Genomic DNA, 7,319 nt, shown 5'->3' on the forward strand with positions numbered 1-7,319 from the left:
TGGTGAGGCTATGCCAGTGCCTGGCAAATACAGAAGTGAATGCTCATAGTCATCTATAGGATGTAACACAGGGACCCCAATGGAGGAGCTAGAGGAAGTACCCAAGGAGCTGAAAGGGTCGGCAATCCTATAGGTGGAACAACAAAATGAACTAACCAGTACTCCCAGAGCTCATTTCTCTAGCTGCATATGTAGCAGAAGATGGCCTAGTCAGCCATCACTGGAAAGAGAGGCCCCTTGGTCTTGCAAACTTTATATGCCCCAATAGAGGGGAATGCCAGGGCCAAGAAGTGGGATTGGGTGGGTAGGGAAGCAGGGTGGGGGGAGGGTATAGGGGACTTTTGGGATAGCATTTGAAATGTAAATGAAGAAAATATCTAATAAAAAATTGGAAAAAAAAAGAAAAGTACTTAACCATAGAGGCAAAAAAAAGAAGAAAGAAAGAAAGGAACACAGAAAGACTAGCGTTTAATTCTGAGATTCTGAGGCTATAGAAGGGGGTTGGGCCAATCCTCCATGTGCTGTTAGAAGATGGTGGGGGCAGGAGTCCTGCTGCAGGACACCTGGTGTCTTATTATTTTCCCATTTCTGCAGCAATGCTTGCATTCATTTACTCAACAAATATTTATTGAACACTCTCTGCCGCCTGTTGTCCAACAGAGGATACAATGGCCCTCAAGGCCATGCAGGTGACTTGTTCTAAGAGAACATGCAGTTTGATAGGTTTGTGATAGTGATGGTGATGCTACTTAGCAGCTAGAACAACACATGTGCCCCTCTACAACAAATGTCAGCCATTATGCCATACCAACCTGTGCAACTAAGTATCAGTCCTGGGATTTGAGAAATTCACTTATTTTACACATAAAGACTTGTTTTTCTATAAATATTGGTGTAGTAGCCTTTGGAAGCCTGAAGAAAACAAGGTTTTCAGTTAAAAATTAGCTATGTGTAACTATTCATACTGTGGATGAGCAGTGGATTCTACCTGCCCCTTTGACTGTGAAACAGCAGCCCTGCTGGTGAGCATCGCCTATGACAATGCCCTGGGCTTCACTGAGTTGGTTGGGGGTCCCATTGCACTGCCATGGATTGGTTCATGAATGGGGTTTCTGCTCTGGCTGCCGACTCTTGAGAAAACATGGGCTGGTGGGCTTCTGAGACAGGTTTCTTTCTTCTTAAAAAGAGACACAGGAAAAATGGCTATAACAGTGTATGGCAGTCATTTTGTGGCCACATAAGACCTCGCCTGAAAACTAAGTCAACGTGCAGAGGCAAGGTAGAGAGCAGCAATCTGGGAACTGCCCGTCCTTGACTGCTGAGTCACGGGCTGCAGCAGACGACTTATGTGAGATAATAAATATCTGTCGTGTAAGGCAGTCTGGCCAAGCTTCCTGCAACCTGCAGTTAAAGGTCAACAACTGGCACTTTGAGTAGAGTTCCTGTTAGTGTGACTCAATAGTAAGTACATGGTTTAAGAAGGATATAGAGGCTTAAAATCTGTCACAGAATTGTCAACAGTAGGACCAAGGATTATCATTCCTTGCTTCATCTGCCTCCTGAGTGCTGGGATCAAAGGTATGCGCCACCACCACCCAGAATGAATGAAAAATATTTTATGAGATAGAATATTGCAGTTTGGTTTTAACTCACTAGGTAGCTGAGGGTGACCCTGAACTTCTTTTTAAAATTTATTATTAACCTATTTGTGTGTGTGTCTGTGTGTGTGTGTGTCTGTGTGTACGTGTCTGTAAGAGTACGTGTGAATGTGTGTGTGTGAGGGGGTGTGTGAATTTATGTGTGTGAGGGTGAGCGTGTGTGTGAGTATGTGTTAGGGTGAGGAGGGTGTATGTGTGAGTATATGTGAGGGTGAGTGTGTATGTGTGTGTATTGACTGTGAGGGTGTGTGTGAATTTATGTGTGTGAGGGTGAGCGTGTGTGTGAGTATGTGTTAGGGTGAGGAGGGTGTGTGTGTGAGTATATGTGAGGGTGAGTGTGTATGTGTGTGTATTGGGTATATGTGGGTAAGTGTTCAGATGAGTGTGAAGGTGTGTGTGTGTGTGAATGTGAGAATGTATTGAGTATGTGTGTGTGTGTGAGTATGTGAGTGTGAGTGCTTGTAAGTGTGTGTGAGTGTGTGTATTTGTGCTCACAGAATCCATGTTGAGAGTCTTGCTCTATCACTTTCACTCAACTGAAGACAGTGTCTCACTGGACCTGAACTTCCTGTTTCTGCTGAGGTATCTGATCAGCAGGATCTCCCTGTCTCTGCTCCTGACCCCCCAGTTCAGGAGTTATAGGTATGCCTGGGATTTGGACTCGGTTCCTTCCACTTATGCATTAAGCCCTCTTAGCCACTGAACCATCTTCCCATGAAGATGTGCATCACCTTCGAGCTTCTGATCCTTGTGCCTCCATCCCTCAAATAGTGGGAATACAGTCAGGCAGCACCATTCCTAGATGTATGATGTGTGAGGAACTGAGCCCAGGGTTTCATGAGTGCTGGACACATACTCTATCAACTGAGCTGCATAGCCCAGTGGGTGAATGTGCTATATACTCTGCAGTTACTAAGTCAGAGAAGGGCTCTTGGTGAAGCTATAAAGACGGCTGACATTTAATGAACACAGTCTAAGTTCTGAGCACATGCTAAGTGCTTTACAAACACGATCTTAATTGTCTTTAAAAAACAAAACAAGACTCTATGGAGGCCAGAGATTTGGCTCAGCCATTCATACTGAGTTTGGTCCCAGGAAAAGAAAGAGTAAAACAACATGAAATAAACATTATCTCTCTCCCACCACCTCCACACACATACTTTACCAAGAAAGGTGGCATTGCTGGGAATTCAAGTAACTTTCTCAAAGTTATGAGCAGTATACATCAAGGACCAAGTCCTAGGTCTTTGAGACTCTGCCCTCGAGCATGTGAGATTTTCGATAGATAGTACATTTCAGTCACTGTCCAAGGTCGTCTTATGGTGGGAAGATAGTTGGACTCAGCAACTATGTGTTCAGGTTCCCTTGTAACTTATGCAAATAGCAAGGCTGGCTACACAATGCAGGAGAGAGGGCCAACTCTGGCACTAATTTTAGGGCAAAGCACAGATGTCTTTGATGTTTCCATTGTCCATGAGAACAGAGCGGGTGATCCGACAGCTGCTGGCAGGCCTCATCAAATATGCAGAAGAGCAGGGCAGCTTTATCTCAGCACCTAATTACAGCTGGCACAGAGAAATTTGTTTTGCAAAGGAGGAGATGTCAAACGGCATAAATGCAATGTATAACCAAATATAATTGATTGCCTCATTCATTTTTCTCTGGGCTGTTCAATTATAGAATACTTTTTTTAAAAAAAAGTGGTATTAAATGGTCGTTCATCTAAACCTAGGTGACTTTAACACATATATGTTCCTACTGGAAGTTGTTTCATATTTATAATGACAGAGAAATGGCTCAGAATGCTGATGTAGGTGCTGTTTCAACAGCTAGTCACCAGAGCTGGCTGAGGCGCTGTCGTTTGAATATCACGTAGCTTAGAGTGTTTTTGACAATGGCTGCCTCCCTAAGCGGTTGAAACAATATACACATCTCGGTTCTCCTTCAAGAAAGGACTTGTCCAGATGTGGACTGTCCCTTCAGCTGTTTACAGCCACTCAAGATGTTGGCCCCATAAGGACCGTCTCAGCTACAATGAGCCACCCTCTGATGCCATACCTTCTACATATAGTCATAGCCAATGACTTGCACAGGAGAACAAAACCCAGACAGTTCAGCCCGATGTGGTCCAGTCTAAGAAACATCTTATTCTAGAATTCGCTGTTTCTTCTTCCTTGTACTGATTCCTGAACACCAAACATCTCACATCATCTTGGCAATTGCTTCTACAAAACCCAAACTTTGACACCCATAAAGCAATTCACTTTTAAAGCAGTTTTACCTTTGTGAAGGCATAACCCTTTATCTGTCACTTGAAGATAGAATATATATGCATATTATATGCTTATAATTAATATATATTGGCAGAATACACATGAATATATAAGTAAATTATATGCAATAAGTATATATAATAATTATATAGGAAGACCAGTTTCATTGATGTTTAATAGTAAAATGCTGTATATTAAAATGTGTCAATTAATTACATACCAGAAACAATTCCTTCCTCATTCAAATGTTTACTAAAGCATAGTGAATGTTTATTAAACAATAAGTTCCCCTTTTCTAGCTTTTTCATTTGTCTTGGCTTTCAAGTCTTTTGCCTGTTTAGTCAAGGTTACTCCAAGATATTTTATAGTATTTGAAGCTACTTTGAAAAGTGGTATTTCGCCTAACAGTTCATTTGTCAGTTGTATCTAGGAAAGCTACTGAATTTTGTGAGTTAAATTTATATCTAGATACTTTGCTAAAAGTGTTTATGAGATGTAAGGATTTCCTGTTGAAATTTCTGGGGTCATTTATGTATAGTATCATCTGCAAATAAAGGTACGTTGACTTCTTCCCTTCCAAGTTGTATCCCTTGATCTCCTTCAGTTATCTAGTTAAGACTACTAGTTAAGACTTCAAGTACTATATTGAAGAGGTATGAAGAAAGTGGACAACCTTGTCTTGTTCCTAATTTTAGTGGAGTTTCTACTCAAGTTGATGCTGGCTTGTTATAAATTATGTCGAGGTAATATATATATATATATATATATATATATATATATATATATATAATCTTCCCAGGACTTTTACCATGAAGAGATATTGGATTTTTGTCAAAGGTTTTTTCTGTACCTAACGAGAGGATCTTGTAGTTTTTGTCTTTCAGTTTGCTTGAATGGTGGATTACATTTATCAATTTACATATGTTGAATCTCAGGGATAAAGCCTACTTGATCATGGTGGGTGATCTTTCTGATGTGTTCTTGGATTCTGTTTGCAAGTATTTTATTGAGAATTTTTGCATGTATGTTCATTAGTCAATGCTCTACTGATGTGAAGAGAGAGACACCATGACCTCAGAAACCCTTAATAAGGAAAATATTTCATTGGGGGCTGGTTTAGTTTCAGAGGTTTAGTTCATTATCAACATAGTGAGAAGCATGGCTACATATAGGCAGACATGATGCTGGAAGAGGAGTCAAGAGTTCTACATTCAGATCCACAGGAGGCAGGAAGAAAGAGGGGAGAGGGGAGAAGTCAATGAGCCTGGTTGGGCTTCTGAAATCTCAAATCCCACCCTTAGTGACACACTTCCTCCAACCAAGGCCAAACCTCCCTCAAAAAGGCCACTTGTCCTAATCCACTCTCTATGGGGACCATTTTCATTCAAACCACTACAGTAATATTCCCTCTGTTTCTATTTTGTGTAATAATTTGAGGACTATTGACAGTAACTCCTCTCTGAAAGTCTGGTAGAATTCTTTGTTAAAACCATCTGACCTTGGGTTTTGGGGGGGCAGGGGTGCTTTTAATGACTGCTTCTATTTCACTAGGGCTTATAGGTCTATTCAAATTGCTTATCTGATCTTGATTAAACTGTGACAGGTGGTATGCATTGAGAAAACCATCCATTTCTTACAGATGTTTCATTTTTGTGGAATACAGGTGTTTAAAGCATGTCTTTATGATTCTCTGGATTTCCTCTGTGTTGGTTGTCATGTGTCCTCTGCTCATTTCTAATTATGCTAATTTGGATATTCTCTCTTCACCTTTTCGTTAATTTGGATAAGGGTTTGTCAGTCTTGTTCATTTGCCCAAAGAACCATCTCTTTTGTTTGTATTTTATTGATTTCAACCCTCAGTTTGATTACTTCTGGTCATCTACTCCTTTGGGGTGTGATTTCTTCTTTTTGTTCTACAGCTTTCAAGTGTGCTCTTAAGTTGCTCATATGAGATCCCTCCAATTTTTAATGTTCATAGCTTACTGCTCTAAACTTGCCTTTTGGAATTGCCTATATTGTGTCCCATAAGTTTGGGTATATGGTATATTCATTTTCACTTGATTCTAGAAAGTCTTTTTCTTTCATAATTTTTTGTCTTGATCCATTTTTTCAATTGATAATGAGTTGTTAGATTTCTATGAGTTTGTAAACTTTCTGTTGTTGATATCTGACCCTGCTGGTCAGATAGGATACACATAGGGTGTTATTGCAATTTTCTTGTATTTGTTGAGACTCACTTTGTATCAGAGTATGTGACCGCTTTTGGGAAAAGGCCCATGATATGCTGAGAAAAACATATATTCTTTCATGTTTGGGTAGGAGGTTCTGTAACTATCTATTAGGTTTGTTTGGTTTATGGCAGCTCCTGCATTTCTCTGTTTACTTTTTGTCTGGATGACCTGCCTGTGCTGAGAGCAGGTGCTGAAGTCTCCCACTATCAGTGGCTTAGGTTGTGGTGGTGTTTCTTTTGTGAACTGGGTGCCCTTGTGTTTGGTGCATAGATGGTAAGAATTGCAATGTCCTCTTCATGGATTTTTCCTTTTAGTATCCTTCTCTGTCTCTTCCACTTAGTTTTGGGTTGAAGTCTATTTTGTCAGAACTTAAAATGGCTATATTAGCTTGCTTCTTATGTCTATTTGCTTGGGATATCTTTGTCCATCTTTTTTTACCCCAAAGTGATATCTGTCCTTAACATTAAGGTGTGTTTGTTGAATGCAGATCAAGGATAGATCCAGTTTTGCCATTGTGTTAGGCTGTAACTTTTTATTGGGGAATGGAAATCATTGGTGTTGAGAGTAATCAATGAGCAATTGATTACTCCTGTTAATTAATTCCTGTTATGTTGTTGTTGTTGTTGTCGATGGTGGTGGTTTGTGTGTGTGTTCACACTTCCCTTTTTTTTTTTTTTTTTGCTGGTGTGAAATTGTTTCCTGTGTTGTCATGGGTGTGGTTAACCTCCTTATGTTGGAGTTTTCCTTCTATCACCTTCTCCAGGTCTGGATTTGTAGATAGATATTATTTAAATTTGATGTTATCATGGAATATCTCATTTTCTCCATCTATGATGATTGAGAGCTTTGCTGGGTATAGAAGTCTGGCTGGCGTCTGTGGTCTCCTAGAGTCTGCAGCACATCTGTTCAGGCCCTTCTGGCTTTTAGAGTTTCCACTGAGAAGTCAGGTATAATTCTAATTGGTCTGCCTTTATATGTTATTTATTTTTCTTCCCTTGCAGCTTTTAATATTCTTTTTTTGTTGTTATTGTTGTTTTAGAATTAGGATTTTGCTTATTATATGCTGTACTGGCTAGTTTTGTGTCAACTTGACACAGCTGGAGTTATCACAGAGAAAGGAGCTTCAGTTGAGGAAATGCCTCCATGAGATCCAACTG

The 7,319-nt window shown here is 40.1% G+C and overlaps 1 long non-coding RNA gene across 1 annotated transcript in view; it reads left to right on the forward strand.

Annotated features, from left to right (window-relative positions):
- Positions 1-1,405: 1,405 nt before the first annotated feature.
- LOC110307586 overlaps positions 1,406-7,319 on the forward strand; it is a 26,353-nt gene continuing 20,439 nt past the window's right edge. Inside the window, exons 1-2 of the long non-coding RNA XR_002379431.1 lie at positions 1,406-1,461; positions 4,802-4,888. This is a non-coding gene — a long non-coding RNA (uncharacterized LOC110307586). The remainder of the gene's footprint in view (positions 1,462-4,801; positions 4,889-7,319) is intronic.

Source organism: Mus caroli, chromosome 13 (genome assembly GCF_900094665.2).
Source record: "Mus caroli chromosome 13, CAROLI_EIJ_v1.1, whole genome shotgun sequence".
Taxonomy (NCBI): Eukaryota; Metazoa; Chordata; class Mammalia; order Rodentia; family Muridae; genus Mus; species Mus caroli.